Source organism: Bactrocera tryoni, chromosome 3 (genome assembly GCF_016617805.1).
Source record: "Bactrocera tryoni isolate S06 chromosome 3, CSIRO_BtryS06_freeze2, whole genome shotgun sequence".
In the NCBI taxonomy this organism is placed as follows: Eukaryota; Metazoa; Arthropoda; class Insecta; order Diptera; family Tephritidae; genus Bactrocera; species Bactrocera tryoni.
This window is the reverse complement of record NC_052501.1, coordinates 16,008,090-16,026,136: the sequence shown is the minus strand read 5'-3', so window position 1 is coordinate 16,026,136 and position 18,047 is coordinate 16,008,090. Positions and strand designations below refer to the sequence as shown.

The window sequence follows — 18,047 nt, the reverse complement described above, 5'->3', positions numbered from 1 at the left end:
AGCTGTCGCCAGCAGGATCCCACGTTAAACAATGTCAGACGTTCTTGTCCCGTCCATAGCAATTCTTAGACGGCGAGGATGTGAGCTTTACCCTAACGTGAACATCAATCAGCTGGGCAGCCGTACCTTCCCAATTAAAGGACCTAACATTCCTGGTGAATGACCATAATTGTAATAATACGTTTGCAGTGGTCCTCATTGAAAGGGGGTCTCTTATCCGAGGCTCTTTGGTTCTTTTCATTGGTGTACTTGGTCTTTTTGGAGGATACTTGGTCTAAGGCCGAAAATCGTGAGCTGCTTGAACCTTGTGTAAAATATTCGTTTCTGGACTCTCCAATGTGAATAGAAGTGAAAAAATCCCTTATAATATGATTAAAACTATAGATCTCAATATTCTTCGGATAAAATCGAAGCCAGGAGCTTGGACAATCATTTAAAAAAGGAAAGTGTGCACGGTAGTGAAATATATGTATATACAAACTATCGCAATCAAACATTTCAATCACGATCATGGCTAAATCTGAAAGTCGAATCGGGCACTTCTCGGGTTCATTAGAGAAGTTAGTTCTTATTGTAAAGGCTTGACTCTCAGAATAACTCCTAGAATAATGTCTGCAATTGTTCTTAGAGCTTTGCTCTTTTGTCCTATGTACTTCAGTTACGAGTATATTTATAATATACATTTTAATATACACTCCTTATTAACGAATCCAAAGACATCATACGATCTCTCTGCATAAAGTCATGTATCAAAATTCGCTCCGAGCATTTTTAATCGCGAAACGAGCTTCTACTTCCTAAATCATTTATTTGCTCGCATTTGCAGTCTTTTCACAGAATGCAATTTGAATAAAAATATCATTTAATCCCTTCACCGAAATGCAAATATGCACCATACATCAATTTCAATTGTTATTGCATATTTGCCGCTTTAGCGATACGACATTCAAAATAACAATAATATTAAATTAGGTAAATAAACGACAGTTAAATGGACTGTATTGAATTGAGGATTTACGGCGATGTCGGGCTGTCGTTAACAAAAGACGATGAAGTACCCGGCCATAATCCATTTAATTCCGCCAGCTGTATTCGATTTGTCAACGAGTATTAACTCGGCGGGAGTGCACAGAGAACGCGAGCGGGGTAGTGTGAGCGTCGTTTCGGTGATATGAAATTCAATAGTAAATTCGACGGGATTTCAACTAAAACTGGTTATTGTAAACTCGCCTGTTTTCTGGCTCATATATTGCAGATGAATATTTCAATTCAGTTGAATATTGAGTATACATATGTATTTGCACAACCCAACATACACTCCCACTTCCATATGTACTATACGCACTCGGGCACCGGTGCAGATATAGGAAAACACACGGCAGCTGAATCATTTATTTTTCGCTCATCGGTTGTAACTTGCCGCTGGTTGTAATTGAAAAGTTTGCGGGCATTTTGGAACTATTTGCATATGTGTATGCACCATAGGCAACTTTGTATGTGTGTGTGTGTGTAATAGTGATATATTTACTTCATTGGGTTAAGGAAAATATTGCATTTGCTGCGTGTGACCGATAACTCATTAATTTCCTGGCTGCAAACCATGTAAATCAATATCAATTAAAATTGGTTTCTGGTTTTCTTTTAGTTCCACAGTAAGCTATAAACTTTGGAAAGGCATGTTATTTTTAATAAATTTTGCTTCATTTTATTCTGGGAGATGAATTTTTCTTTTCGAATTTTTGAAGCCAAAAAGCTTTTAGTTAACTTGCAAAACTGTTTTTCTTATTTTACTGATAAAATGTAATAACTCCAAGCTGCTAAGTGCTAAAAGTTGGATTACTCAGATTCTATTGCGTCAAAGTAAAAAGTTTATTTTTCGATTTGAGCAATGTTTTGTATACCTAACAGTTCTTTGCAACGTCCTAACGGGTTACATGGGATTTCTCGGATAAAAAAACAGAATTTTTTAAAAAATTGTTTTCTCATATAAAAAATTAAATATTTTATTAGAAGTTTTTATTGTTACAAACAAACACTATTAACCAAGAAATTATGAAATTTTTTGAGCTCGGTCACAGCAACGCCACTTCTGGGAACCCCTCGGAAAAAAGAAGCTTCCGCGTTGGCAGGAAACTCCTTACAGGATCATCTAAAGTAAAAAATACGTGCTTTAGTTAAAAGCTTAACTTAGAACTTGGACGAAGGAAAAAAACTAGAAATTGTATTTTTGGAAGTCATTTCTACAAAGAGTTAAAATGTCAGAGAAAATTTCGCGACATTTTCTTTTAAATAGTTGTCATCGAAAAAAACCTTTAAGAATTGTAACTCAAAGGCCTGTGCAAATTTTCATGAAGGTCGGTGAATTTGCTCTCGAAAAATTTTGCCAACCGCCTTTATAAGCACAGTTTCAAGAAAAACGCGTTTAAAGACGACGAACTTAGCCTAGCTAGCCTCAAGCGCACAAGTTCTCAAGGCTGTATCTCCGAAACTATTACTGAGATCAACTTGAAAATTTAGGACAATATTCTAAAGGTGTTGTAGAATTTAATTAGACAATAAAAAATTCGAATTTTTGAAACCCATAAACCCTTATAACCCCTTAAACCAATTGGTATAGGTATGTCGTTATGTTTATCAAACAGATCGTGATATAAGACAAAATCAAATTTCGAATATGTCCGTCTTGACAGACTGTGCGTTTTCTTGTCCGTTTAAGTGATAATTTGTGTAAAAATATTCACATATAAATCGACTTAAAACTCGGACAGAGAGCTTAACCCTATTGAAACTTGTATAACATCAATAAATTGACCAAATTGGACCCATTTCTATACATACAATGCCTTGGAATATTTCAACCACAACCACCTCTACTTCAAATATGACAACGTCTGAAAATACAGCATATCCTTGAGCTTTAGAATAGACCAAAAATCAGTAAACAGAATAGAACTTAATACAACTAGTATCTCTAATATGTGTCAACTCTCATATGAAAATGGTCGAACTATACCTCATCAAAGCCTCAGATACCGAATATGAGAACCGCACTGCTTAAACCGAAAATTAGTACCGAAAATATCAGTAAATTTTCAAGGTATCTTAAGGAAACTAAATAGAGAAAGCTTTGTGATGAAATTAGAGTCAGGGTTTAAAAATCAAATAAATGGTCCCTTAACAGAGCTTGGCCTCTTGGAGTGAATGACACATCTGCTCTCCAGTCCGGAAGCCGTAGCGTTGCTACAAACCTAGCTGCCTCACAATACTTATATTCATCCATGGAGTATCTTGAAAGTTATCCCAATCAGTGCTACTGGGGATACGTTTCGGAGGGAGTAGCTGTACCTAAAAATTTAGTGCGAATCTTATGATTCTGTGATCTGACAAGGAGGGCTCTGATGACAACCTTTACTATGGGATCAGTCAACTAATAAACTTGCTGCCCAAAGTGATGTCAAGGATCTTCCTTCTATTTCTTATGATGAAAGTGGGATCTTAATCCACGTTCTCAATGCTAAGGTTACGACTCATCCCAAAGTGATGTCAAGGATCTTCCTTCTATTTCTTATGATGCATGTGGGATCCTAATCCACGTTCTCAATGCTAAGGTTACGACTCATCCCTCTTGTTTCAGTTCATTCTACCTCATTCTGTGTGAGTGCATTAGCATCGCAACCTAGACTTAGAGGGAGCTTGTTCCTCCTGCAGTACTCCACGAAATAATGTATATGTAGGCAGGAGGACGCTGTGAAAGTCTACCTTGAAAAATAAGCCGCTGCAAGTCTGAAGTCAGACCCTTCCTTGTTCTTGGCCTGCATCGCGACCAGATCCTGCTTTAGGAACTCTGGAAAAAATCAATATCCTTCCGAACCACTATACTAGTCCAAGGCTTCTCACTCGAGAGATCCCAGATACCTTGTTTATTTCCGTTTTAAAGTCCGGAACTTTCTGTAGATCCATAGTTCCTGAATCAGTGAAATGCCCAGGTCGTCTGAGAGCAACCAGACATTGCGCAGTGCAGCTTTACCTGGGCAACTTCGATATTTTCAACCATCACAGGAGTGGAGTCATAGAGAACTGGTCTTCAGCATCGCCGTCTCCCACATTGCATTGTTGAACTGAAGTTACTCTAGAAACTTCTGCGTTGAAGGTAGCACCCCTCTCACCCCTCTTGTGTGTCTGAAGGCTTGGTAAACGCTTTTCTTGTAGTAGCAGCTGCTTAGTGCCGCAGTGAGTAGCTTCCTCATCAATGCGGCATCTTGTCAACTATGTGTATATGACACTATAATGGTCCGATCGGATGTTGAAAATGGAGATTCGGAGATTATAGCGCTGACTTAGATAAGAATCCATGCCGAATTTGTCAAATATAAAAGTTTTCAATGCAAAAAATTGATTTGAATCAATCAGGTTATATGGCAGTCTATATATCCCAAGGTGATTATGACAAATGAGCGGTTTTCTTGTGAAGAAAAGGACGCGCGCATAATTTCAGATCAATATTTCAAAAAATCTGGAACTAGTTATAGAAGCAATCAGACCGAGCGACTAAGCTCATTACATTTTATTTATACATTATATACAAGTATATAGTATGTATGCCTTATAGGGCCGTTACTTCGTCACAAACTACTGTTGTTACTACTAACTGTTGAGGACATAAAAACTCTAATTATGCCGTTCTTGGCGGATAAACTTAATTTGATTAATCTCTAGTACCCTGTAATGGATTCAAATGGTAAGCTTATTATTCAAATTAACATATATAATATTATCCACAAAGCGTTCTGGAGCTGAACTTTCAATATCAAATGGATATATGGAAATGGGGTGTAAAAATACCACAGATAACTATTTGAAGCGTACATATAAACTCTCTAATATCCACATAAATGCATAAACAGTTTTTTATTGCTCAACACTAATTGCTAATTTAAATGCATTTGCACTTGGTACAGTAAATTATTAATGCCAAGCACACGCACAAGCTACTTCCACTCGGCTTCCTGTGTTCTAATGCGAAGATACATATGTACAATTGCTAATGCATCCGCTAGCTCCCATTCAATCGGCACGTCGACTTTTTCCGTTGTTGTAAGACCATTCATTTTATTAGTGTAATTGAAATTTAATAGTTTTAACTACTTTTGCGTTAGCGTTTATTGCTGCCGGTTCATTGAGAGATCGCCGCGAACATTCACTCACTCATTCATTCACTCACTACGCGCGCACCCGCGCACCCTCAACATGCCGCGCCCTCGCATGCGCCCATGTGTACCTGCTCTCAAGCAGGTGTTCCCAACACTTTAGCGACTGACGTATAAGCACAAACATACATGTGTATATACAGAGATATCCCCACGCTGTGGGTGGTTTTTCGCTTGATTGTTTAGTTTCGTTGATTGACTTCTTCAGTTGCCACTCTATGCCCCTATCTCTGAGTGTGCTACTTGCGGTACTATCGAAATGCTTTTATCTTCATTATAGCGACGTCATTAATGATGCTGCAGAAATCATTTAAAATGCATTAATTTTAAATTGAATCATTCGTTCGCTTGTAAGTGAAGTGAATTCGTAATTAATAACGTAAGACAATCACTTGCGGCGCTGAGTCAGGGTTTCGCCAAAGCATGCTGGCATTTTTACCTATAGCCTAGATACTTACACATTTGGGAGCATTTATTTCTACTTCAGTGAATAGTAGAACCATTGCTATTTTCCTGTTGCCACCATTAGGATATATAGGTCTTCGTCCACTAAAATCAAACTATCAAGTTTATAGATACGGGCCAATGCATGTCATACTATCTGATATAATTTGAGCCGGACTGTCAAAAAAAAAATCTTCAAAAATTTCGATACAAATATGTATTATCGCCTTCAAAATAAGCTCCTTTTATCCAAGCAAGCCAACGTTTAGTCCGATGTATGCTTTGAGTATGGGGTGCCGATATATAGATTTTGTAGCGTTCTTGATTTTCGCTGCGTGATTTCCAAAAGCAAGAATCATATCACCGACAGATATTTAATAAGAAAAAGGAAGAGTCAAATATGACTCTTGCCCTGACTGCTATGAAATCGTGGAAAAGTTTTGAGTTCATAATTGAAAGTTTCTTGGTAGCCATTAAGTACCAAACTATCAGACTATAAGACCGTTTCGGATAATTTTGGAAATCATAGTGAGGAACAGAGAGGGCGTTTCAACTAGGATTTAAAAGTGATCACTGCTGGTTCTTAAAAAGACATTGTCACGTAGGAAATGAAAAATGAAAAGCACATTAAAGACGTTTTAATGTAATACATATATTGTATGACAGCTATTTTCGACGTTTATCCAAGTGTTTACTTAAACGTGCCGTTATTTCATTTTTTCAAAACAAAGGTTCTTTCTGACAGGTTGTACAAAGAAGCGAGACAAAAGGGTCTGGTAGTGAACGAGGGAAAGACGAAATATATCCTGCCATCAACTAACACTCATCGCACTCGCAACTTGGCACCCAAGTAACTGATGACAGTCATAACTTCTAAGTCGTGGATAATTTCGTCTACTGGTTCTATGGCATTACCATCAACAACAATGTCCATCGCGAAAAACAACGCAGAATAAATCTTGTCAACAGGTTCTACTTCGGACTGAGTAGGCAACTGAGAAGTGTGTGTTCTCTAGAACAAAGACCAAACTCTATAAGTCACTCATCACATGGTGCAGAGGCATGGACGATAACGACATCATTTGAGTCGGCGTTACAAGTTTTCGAGAGAAAGGTTTTGCGCAAAATGTATGATCCTTTCCGTATTGCCCAAGGTGAATATCGCATTGTATAACAGGATGAGCTGTACGAGATACACGACGATATTGATATTGACATAGTTCAGCGAATTAAGAGACAGCTGCTAAGCTCGTTAGGTCATGCCGTCCGAATGGATTAAGATACTCCAGCTCTGAGAATATTCTACTCAGAACCCGCTGGGGGAAACAGTGGAAGAGGAAGACCTCCAGTCCGTTGGAAATATCAGGTCGAGAAGGACCTGGCTACACCTGGAGTCTTCAACTGGCGCACTGTTGTATACACCGGCTATAACTGAGTAAGCGGTGTCTACGCCAGTAGAAAAACAGAAGATGACGAGTTTTTTTGTCGATACCACTTGCGTTAGAAATTCCCAATGAATACTGTTATATTTATGCAATGACTTAGAGTCAAGTTTCAAAAAGAGTATACCTATAATTTTATATATATGTATAAGGAAATGAATACAGTATCAGGTATAATTGAAACTGAGCTATTTCAGCATTCATAATTAAACATTAATGTAAAAATCCACTCAGCGGAAGTGTCTTTAACCTTTGCCGCCTCTTTTTAAATATATTCTAAATAAAGTTATTTCATCTATAGACTCAATGCACGCTCTAAGTTGTAAGTATCGGCAAGCACAGTCACATTATTTTAGCTTTTAGGCATATTTTCGTGGCCGTCTCCCACTCCCGCCGTTTCCTTGACACTTTAGCTTTGTCAACCTATTTATTTGCCAGCAAATGAAATCCTCCATTACTCTTTATGAGTGCGGCACAATTTAATTTAAACTCAATCGAGTTTTCTCCTACAAAAGCAAAGTGAAAAGCAATAACAACAAATGCGCTTTGATTTTATTAAATTCATTTAACACATTTTTCACCGTAGATCAAACGTGAGAAGTGGCTTTAAAATAGAAAAAAGAACAAAATTCCTGCTATATAAAATATAGAAGTATGCGTGTGGCATATACATATGTATGTATGTATATATGTATCAATATATATATATGTATGTATGTGTACCAATATGTTTGCATGTGTCTATCATTATATGTACTTACGTATGTGTGTCGCCAATGGTAACATGGTGAGCCAGGGCTTTGCAATTCAACGGAACTTCAACTGCCTGCAATGAAGTTTCCCGTTAACTTTTCATTAATTTTTTTGCAATTTAATAAAACCGTACATTGTTGTTATTGTGGTTTTCTTAACTTTGATTACAGGCGTGCAAAGTGCAAGTTCAGTGCCAGCATTGTAATCATTACAGTTTGTCTTTTGTTTTTGCTGACTTTCATGTTGCCGCTGGCGCTACAACACAGCCCAGCCCGACCACACACACTCGTCGCTTTGCTAAGCTACATGTCAAGCTGCATGCTTTTGCTACGCTCTTCGATGCTCTTGCTTCTTTCGTTCCTTAAGTTACCTTCACCTCTCCCGCTTCTTTTGCTCCTCTCGTTTCTCCCGCTTGGCTGCTTGTGGTTTCGGTTTGCCCGCAGGATAATGCGCATACAACTTCACTGAAGCGTCCTTACTTATCTCCGTCGTTCCTTAGTCAATGGAGGCGCACAAGTTGCTCGGCTCGAGTTCTTTAGCTTTGGTTGTCCTGTTTTCCCTGTTGCAACGAGCATTGTGCGGCGACTGTCAGCATTTGTATGCGCATATTTTATTCATCTTCGACTGTTTTATTTATATGCTTTTACATATTCACCTTGAATAAGTGTGTAATATATGCATTGGATTTGATTTGTTGCTTCTTCTTGGAGTTTTTGTGTTTATTTCAGCTTTGCTTTGTTTAATTTCTACTCTGCTGGGCATTAATAAATGGTTTTAATGTTGGTAATTTTCGTGAATATTTCATTTATTAGCGGGACTTGTGTCGTTTGCTTTGGTACTTCAGGTGAATTTCATACTCCTTATAATACAAAAATTAAGGCATACATAGCTTCAAACACACATAAATGCTTGCATACCTAGAGAGCTTGACCAAGATAAGTTGGTATTAGCTGCAGGCGCCTTTGCTACTTAGCAACTTAGCGCTGTGCGTCTGTGAGAAATGTATCAAAATTTCAGACGAATGTGTAACTCAGCGTCTGACTGATGCCATTAACGTATATATTTAATCTTAATGTCCTATAATAGCGTGGGCAGCTTTCTCTTTCTAAGTGTAGTTGAATCACTTCGTTTTCATTTATTGAAGCGCCAGTCGTAGGTGCTACGAATTCCTTGATTACTTTTGATATCGCTCGAACATTCTTCAGAAAGATTTTGCGGTATTTGCGCTCACTTTACCAACCAGGTTTCTGTTAACTATGTGTTAGTTTGGGCCTACAACTGATACTTAAATTGAAGTTACTCATACGTCCTGGTGATCCTATAAAGCATTTCAAATACACAAATGCGTTCTGTTGGCAAAGATATCAGAAGATACCTACATATGTATAATTTGTAAGCTGTTGAGGGGTGATTCGCTTTTACAAATTAAAGCACTCGGAACTTGTAGTGCTTAAGTCGGTACACCTCAGTAACCAAAGAATTTGTCTGAAATTTTGTATTTCTAACGAAATTTCGTGATTTTGTGAAATCGTTTCGAATGTTGGGAAAGGCTTGCGGGGACTCAGTTTTATCAAAAACACAAGCCTACTAATGGTGCAAAGCCTTCAAAGGCGGTCGAGAGATCGTTGCAGACATGACTGGTTCTGGACGACCTTCGACGCCATCAGCTAATTAAAATATTAAAAAACTAAAGGATAGGGTGCTCCACAATCGTCAGATAAGTGTTAGAGAGATGAAAGAAAAGCTGCATCTCTTGCGAGTCCATTCGAATGAGTTTGGTGGATATTTTGCGTATGAAATGCGTTGTTGCTAAATTTTTTTTTAAAAAGAGAAAAGCATTAGAACTGACGATAAGACATGGATTTATGAGTTTGACATGCAAACAAGCTAACAGTCATCGGAATGGAGGGAAAAACAAGACAAGAAACCAAATAAACTACGCCAAGACCGCTCAAAAATCAATATGATACTCAGTGGCTTTCTCGATATTCGTGGTTTGGTGCATTATGAATTTGCTTCGCAGGGACAGATATTTTGGTGAGAAAAACCGTCGAAAACGTTCGGAATTGTGGCAGAACAATTCATGGATTTTATTCTATAATAATGGACCATCGCAACGAGCCACGATTGTGAGCGGATTTACCACCAGATTTGGCACCGTGTGATTTTTTCTTGTTCGCCAAACTCAAATTGCCGCTATGTGGAACCAGTTTTCAGTCGATCGAAGAGATAAAACAAAATTCGCTGAAGGAGCTGAAGGATGAGTTTTCATTTGTACCATATTCAGTAAACTTCTTCACTCAAATATGACGAACTTTGTGCCTGAAAAGCGTTTTGCGGTGAGTTCTTCTTCACTACTCTACTGGTCTCAAAAATTGGCTTGAGCAGGCGTAGTGCATTTGGCATGGAATTATCAAATTGACCAGAAAAATGGGAAAATCTTATACCTTCACATGGGAAATATTTTGTAGATGTTTTTCTTAAATGAATGCCAAACACGTAACCGCACTTTATTTATAACTTCAAAATCATATAATGTCTCATAGATTGCTCACTTTTTTAATTGAGAAATACTAAAAAAATAGTAGAAATAAAGCAGAGTTGTTGAGTATATACTTTAAAGGAAAACGATCACAAATTTCCGTTCATCTCTTGCTTAATTCAATATACAAAATTTTATTCAGAAAATTGCTCATGTGTATAAGTAGTAAACATTCTCTTCAACACTTTAGAAAGAGTCCCAAAAGCAGCGCTAGATTTTATTTTGCCGCCATTTCAATTAACCTTCACAGTTGAAAAAGTTAAAATACTTTACCGACCAATTTTATATGAAATTTTCTAACTTAAGCTGCCAAGCTATCAGTATTTTGGAAATATTGTTCAGTAATGAAGACACGTTGTTCCAACATGTAATGCTTAAGAAACGAAGTAAAGACGAAATATCTCCTGTCATGAAACAAACAGTCGTCGCACTCGCGACATAGCTCCCATGTCACTATTAACAGTCATGGCTTCGAATTCGTAAATAATTTCGTCTATCTTGGAACCATCTTTTACACCAACAACAACGTCAGCCTCGAAATCCAACGCAGAATAACTCTTGCCAACAGGTGCTACTTCGGACTGGGTAGAGTCCTCCCTCGACGAGCAAAGATCAAGTTCCACAAGCCATTCATATCTCAGAGGCATGAACGATGACAACATCTGAAGGTTCAGCGTTGCGAGTTTAGGAAAGAATGAAAGAAGAAGAAATTGTCAGCTGTCGATTTTTCTCTTTTTATGGTTGTCAACACTTTACTACATGAATGGTGTTGAGCTTAATACCGATCTTGCGTTAATTTTAGAACACCATTTATCTTCTATGAAGGTTATCGAAGAAGAATAAACATGAAACGGAAGCTTCCTTTTGGTGACAGCCTGACTGTCACCTAGTGAAAGTGAATATTGACAATATAATGCAATAACTTCATAAGAGAAACCGAGCGATATACAAATTCACACTGAGGTAACATCTAACGACACAAGTTGATGGAGTATTGGAGTATGGGGTGTACATACAAGTATGTTATGTCTTACTACATTAATACCCTATTTATATTAAGTAAATGGCAATTGCACAACCTGTCAGCTATTCACTCAAAATAAGCACTTCTGGAGCTTTGTAAATCTGTTATATAACAAAAAAGCTGGCAGCTGTTCCTTCCTGCCGTCACACGCACGTAAACCCAAAGGTTGTCGGTATTTCTATTTTCACTTTCATTTTGAACATTTGAAAACAGATGGGCATCCAAAGTCTTCTATTGTGCTGCTTTTACCTTTGTGTCATGCTATAGGGATATAGACATATACAGCACATATGTACATACATACATACATCAGTCGAAGTATGTGTCTCTGTATCGAATGCTGTCAATTTTATTTATGCTGCTCTTTGCTCTGCACCTCACTGCATTGTCGAAAGTGAATAGACCAACGCATAATTCTCATTATCTTTATGACTTTTTGTGCTGACTTTTGATCGACCGTTATAAAGCTCTTAGCATAACGCTCATTATTACGTTCGCAGAATACTGACTGGAGTACCAGCTGTAACACATATTTGCTCACAAAATTATATTTGCAAGTATATGAGTAGAAACCTATGTAATACTTGTGAGTGTATATGTTTTGTATTGACACCCATCTCTACATTAAACGTGTCCGATTTACGACAGTTGTCTTTGTCAATAAGGCACTTGAATGAACGCATGAAATAGAATAAACATTACTTGTTGTTGTTGTTTTGGAAAATTCACTTATTATCACGCTGCTGTTGTTGTTATTGTTGCTGAGCACTATGACTATTTGCAGCGATTCAATGAGCACATGTTTGTATGTAAACGTGACACTTATCACATTGGACGCCACTAAAGCTAGAACGGTTAGACGGCCCTATTATCGCCTGTCTCTTATATGTGTCAGCCAACAAATGGATTTGTCATGTACCACATACATAATTATAATGCTTATTTATATAAATGGTATTTGTAGGTTGATGCCCGATAGATTTTGTATGCATGTTTATTTGCTTCTAAAATTTTTGAGCTTTAAACTTTTTATTTTGAATCCAGTAGCTTGCGAAAAATATCACTGACTATAAGGACAGATATTTATTTTATTTAAAATATCATTTAAAATATATACGGACAATTCGAAACAACAAGTGAAGTGATCTTTTGGAGAAAAATATTTTCAACTCGGCCATTGCGATGCCATTTCCGTGACCCTTCGGAAAAAATATGCACCCACATTGGCAGTACTTGAATAACTCCTTACAGGATTTAAGTGAAAAAAACGTGTTTTAGTTAAAACCTTAACTTAGAACATGGACGAAGAAAAAAACTGAAAATTGGTTTGTTGGCAGACATTTTTTCAAAAAAATTAAAATTGCAGTGAAAATTTCGCGACATTTTTTTTGTCAAATAGTTTATTCGAAAAATAAATACCTCATTCTAGTATTTAAGAATTTTATCTCAAAGGTCTGTGTAAAATTTCATGAAGATCGGTTGTGTAGTTCTCGAGAAATCTTGCCAACCTACTTCAAAAACATAGCCTCTAGTGCACAAGTTCTCAAGACTGTATCTCCGAAACTCGGATCAACTTGAAATTTTTGGACAATCTTCTAGAGGTGCTGTTGAATTTAATAAGAAAATAAAATAATGATTGATTTCTTGAAACCCGTAAACTAATGTAACCCCTTAAGGGTATATAGACACATTTTCTAAATATTTGTCGCCTTCAAAGTAATTCCCAGCATATGCAACACATTTATGCCAATTATTTTTCCAGTCCTCGAAACAATTTTTATAAGCACTTTTGGGTATGTATCAACTCATTCCACTAATTTTGTTTCATCTCTTCGACCGACTGAAAATGGGATCCACGGAGCGGCAATTTCAGCCTGGGAACAAGAAATTATCACACGGAGCTAAACCTGGTGAATTCATAGCGTTTTTGGCTTTAAATTCGGTCACAATCGTGGCTCGCTGCGATGGTACATTATCCTCGTGCAAAATCCATGAATCGTTCTTTCAAAATTCCAGGTGTTTTCGACAGATGTTCTCACGCAAACGCCCCAATTCGGCCTAAAAGAACTTCTTAATCACCGTCTGTTTCTCCGGAACAAATTCGCTCCAAACCACGAATATCAAAAAAAAAAGCAATGGGCATCACCTTGAATTTGAGCGGCTTTAGCGTGGTTATTTGGTTTCGGCTCGTTTTTTCCCTCCCATTCCGATGATTGTTGACTTGGTTGCATGTCAAACTCATAAGCCCATGTCTCATCGGTAGTTATTTTTGCGCACTACATACATGAATGAGGGATCGAAACTCACACGATCAAATATGCCTAAAGAGAACTGTTGCAAAAACGTGTTTCATACCCGAAATATCTACCACAATCCTTCCAACGGACTCGCGAGAGATGTCGAGCTCTCTTGCCATCTCTTTAACACTTATTTAACGGTTTTTAAGAACCATGTCCTTCACTTGGTTTAATATTTTCATCAGTTGAAGGGGTCGAAGATCGTCCAGAACGTCCAGGCCGTCTTTGATGGCTTTTTACCATTCGGGCACGAATGTTAATATAAATTACAATTTCCTTGTCCTCTTTTGTCACATTGTTTATTAAAATTTTGACTATTAGTCTAGTTATTAATTAAACATTTTATTTTCTATTTTTAGATACATTTCTTTATAAATAATCTACAAAGATCCCTACAAGTCGTCTAAATTTGTTAAATATTCTCTGAAAATTGATAAACATTTGGTAAGTGAATTCCCAAATTTAAAATTACAATTTATATTTTACTAATTTTAATTTTTGACTTAAACGATCTTTCTAAAACTGGTTTATATTTTTTCTGAATTTTTCTGAAACGAACATTGATGATCGAGCAATACAATAATATATGTATTCTCTGATTGGTGATCAAAATTGACAAACATGTCTTCTAACGAGAACTGATTCTTTCTAGAAGCTGACTTCTTCATCAGTGGTGCTAGCTCTACTAGCCGCTTCAGCTTACCACTGAACTGTTTGCGAGTTATATCATGTCTGCATACTAGTAACTCCCAAACTATTGCTTTAGCTTGCAACTGATCCTATTATTACATGATTAACCATAAGTCTGGCATCTGGCCTGCAAGAGGCAGGATTCTAGGTAGTTGCGACTTTATGAAAACACTGATGTTGTTCCTATCACGGACTTAGTCCTCGCAACGTTCTTTAAATTTTTGCCAAAAATAAATACAAAGCATTGAAAAGCATTTTCTATTAATAAAGGTCCTAACAACACCTTAATCAGGCAGCAGATTTAGGAACTCAAATGTCAAATTTATAGTCCCTTTTAATCTACCGACTAACTTCAGTAGAAGTCCTAATCCCTTTAATTCTTATTTCACAACTCTTAAACATATTGATTATTAAAGGCGATAATCATCTGCATGAATTTCGTCCGAATTTTATATTCAACTTCAACTTTAAAGAATTATTTCAGACAATATTTAGTCCGCTGAAGCCCGTCACGACCGTCAAAAAAGTTAAACAACTACGTTGTCTCTTGATTTCCCCTTTAATTTGCATACCAGAAAAATATTAATTTACAAAATCGTTCTCCTGTGTTGCTTACTGATTGTATAAATATTTATGTAGACCCTAAAATGTAACTGTAATTGTTTTCACTACGCGCCATCTGGCGCACACGAGCAAACACTCGTAATAATTGTGGCTACATTTGTAATGGCCTCCCATGAATAAATTTGTATTTACTTAGTCGGAGTGCAATTTCCTAACTTTTATGGCGGGAATATTAATATATGTACATAAATTAGAAACAAACAAACAGCTTCTGCATTCCGGAATCGGAGACGTACGACAGACTAAGATTATATTTAGCTTCAATAAAAATAATTAAGATGTCATAACGCGAAGATGGCTTGATGAGTCAACGACTTTTGATTCAAATTTGTCGTTTTGTCCAGCTCGAAAGTTATAAAGGTTTTGTTGTGATTCGTAAGCTGCACGATTTTATTTCAAAGGTAGTCGGATTCTGACTACGAGGTTATTCAAACACCCATTAGTGCAGGCCAATCCATGATGTCTGAACTAAAGTCACGTCGTAGCCGCTCTTCTCCAAGTTGAAAAGAAGGCGATCTTACTTTTGTAGAGGTTCACTTGGAGTACCCTCAGCTTCTAATGGCTTCTTTTCCACTATTTTCCACCGCTCCCGTAACATTTGTACTGCGGTCTATGAGCGCAACGGTAAAATGCCGCTTCGTAATTTCTGTCGCTACCTTGGACGTTGTCGGTTTGTCGTCCGCGTGCTTGACGTCTGGCTTCCCGGCTACGTCTTTACACTTCCTTCGGCTCGCACTCCGTCGAACGCCGCTTGTTGCCAGAATTGCAACACTCGGTAACCTGCACGTGGAAAGCAAAGAAGTTCTTCTTCTTTTTCTACGTTTATACTTACAGCGCTTTCTTGGCCTGAATGTTCATGGACTATGGCACTCATGCGCTGTAAAGCTGGTTTGGTAGTAGTACTACAACCACCATAACCTGTTCCTGCTGTAATGGAGGTGTGGCCGCTGGTGACACCGCATAAGATCGCTGCTGAGCACAGTGGTAGTAGCGTCGTCTCCCATCGACGTTTGAACTGATATCCCAGTCCGCTTTGTTCCTGTATTTACCTCCATGTTGAGTTTTTGATACCGAGTCTCTACCCCTAGCGCGTCAGACCTAACGCTAGTTACCTTATCAGCAATGACCGTTGTATTACCCATTAACCTGGTACTTCTGATGATGTATGTATATACGGCAGTCCATCATAAGGGGATTATTGGGAAAATAAGTCAGCCTTCGCTAGGAGCCGCCTGCTTGCAATGTATTGACTCTGACAGGAGCCAGCTTGAAACGAAGTGTTACAAACAAACGATTCTTGGACTGGGTGAATCCTTCCTATTAGTAGTCTGAAATAAAGGGTTTTGTAAGATATTTAACAAGTTCCGGTTCCCAACCGATACCACGGATCTTAGTAATTTTTCACAGGAGAACTACATACTTTTCGGTCACCAATGATGCATTCACTTCCAGAGAAGGAGTGGAATACTGGTAACTATACAGTTAGGCCCAAAATGAATAATCGAGTGGGAGGGGTGTCCGACTACCAGATTACTGCTGCGTCTTATAAGCTGGGATCACAGTAATTAAAGAAAGTACTGAGAAGCCCCCAACATAGAAATATATTTTAATATTATACAGATTGCCAAGTAGCATCAAACTTTCTTAGAGTTTTATCAAAGATAGTGATCGCTTATTGGATTTTACATCTTACATCCTACATCGTAAAAATAGCCGACTCTCGGAATATCTGTCGCATATGCCGACTATAAAAATTCAAAAGGAATGACATGAGAGAGTATCAACTGTCTAATAGGCAGGTATTATAGCAGACTGCGGATGCCATACAACGATTATTGTAGAAGCTGCTAAGAGATAGAAGTAAAAGAGATTAAAAAACATATTCTCTGCATCTACAAGGCTGGGTATAGGAAAATACGAAAAACGCAACTATCGGTCGATGATTTCTTGATGATATCTTGGATGCTTTACAAACAAAACTTTTTAAGTTAATGAATGTCAACGTAAGCTCCTGGTGATTTTGAGAGAACATAATAGAGTGAGCGAGTTCAAACAAGCACATACTGCTAATGTGAGGACTAATAACCTCTCCATACATATTCGTGTTAAAATGTTATCCAATGTGATGGCTTCAAACATTTACATTTATTCAATGAGTACTACAAAAACGATTACTTTACCATGCGGAATTAACCGTTATAAAGTATATGCAAAAAATTTTCAACAATTCTTTAAATCAAACATTTTGGAACAAAATACACATCTGTACCGACCAATGATCTTATAAACGTATACACATACTTATACTATATATACAAATGCATATATCATGTGCAGTAATGAAATGCAGTCCGAATTGTTTATTGGCAGGGGCATCTGCATTTGCGAGTTATTTAATGCACTTCAATGCAAATCAAAGCTGATCGAATTTTAAATAACAAATATAAATGCATATGTATGTACTTGTATGTATGCAGTGTTCGACTGGGTGCAATTCACATTTCGGCCACAATTGTTACGGAGCAAATATTTATCTCCACGCGCAAGACACTGGCGCCCATATGCAACTGGAAGAGTTCTTAACAAAGCTATCTGCTGTATTTATTTTCGTATGCCAGCGTCAAAGCGCTCCTCCCAAATAAATATTGTATTAAGCTCGTTGATTTTCTTTATTTATTTTTGTTAATTTAATTTCCTTTTGTTTTGTCTTTGGTTATCTGATGGCAAGAAATTCTTGAACCAATTGACGGATATCGGAAAACGTGTCTCGCAATTGCATTTATATAAATAATTTAATTTTGAAATAGCCTGTAGTATGTGTTCCATTTGAGGTATAAAGTCCATAGAGTTGATGGAAAAATGTAATAAAACGCAAAGCTTTTTAATTAAATAGCAGTCAACCCATACTTTGTCGTTCGAACATAAGCTCAAAGTCGAAAACGTACTCAAATTCCAATATTGAAGCTTCTTTACCTATAGTCTCGATCTTATAGTGGCATCAATAGTTCACTCAAAATACATTTA

The 18,047-nt window shown here is 37.4% G+C and overlaps 1 protein-coding gene across 2 annotated transcripts in view; it reads left to right on the top strand.

Moving 5' to 3' along the window:
* Window positions 1-18,047, top strand: part of LOC120771875 (diuretic hormone receptor) — an 81,142-nt gene that overhangs the window by 13,650 nt on the left and 49,445 nt on the right. For both annotated transcript variants that reach the window (XM_040100129.1, XM_040100128.1), the window contains exon 2: window positions 14,069-14,153. The gene's annotated coding sequence lies outside the window, so the exon portion shown is untranslated. The remainder of the gene's footprint in view (window positions 1-14,068; window positions 14,154-18,047) is intronic.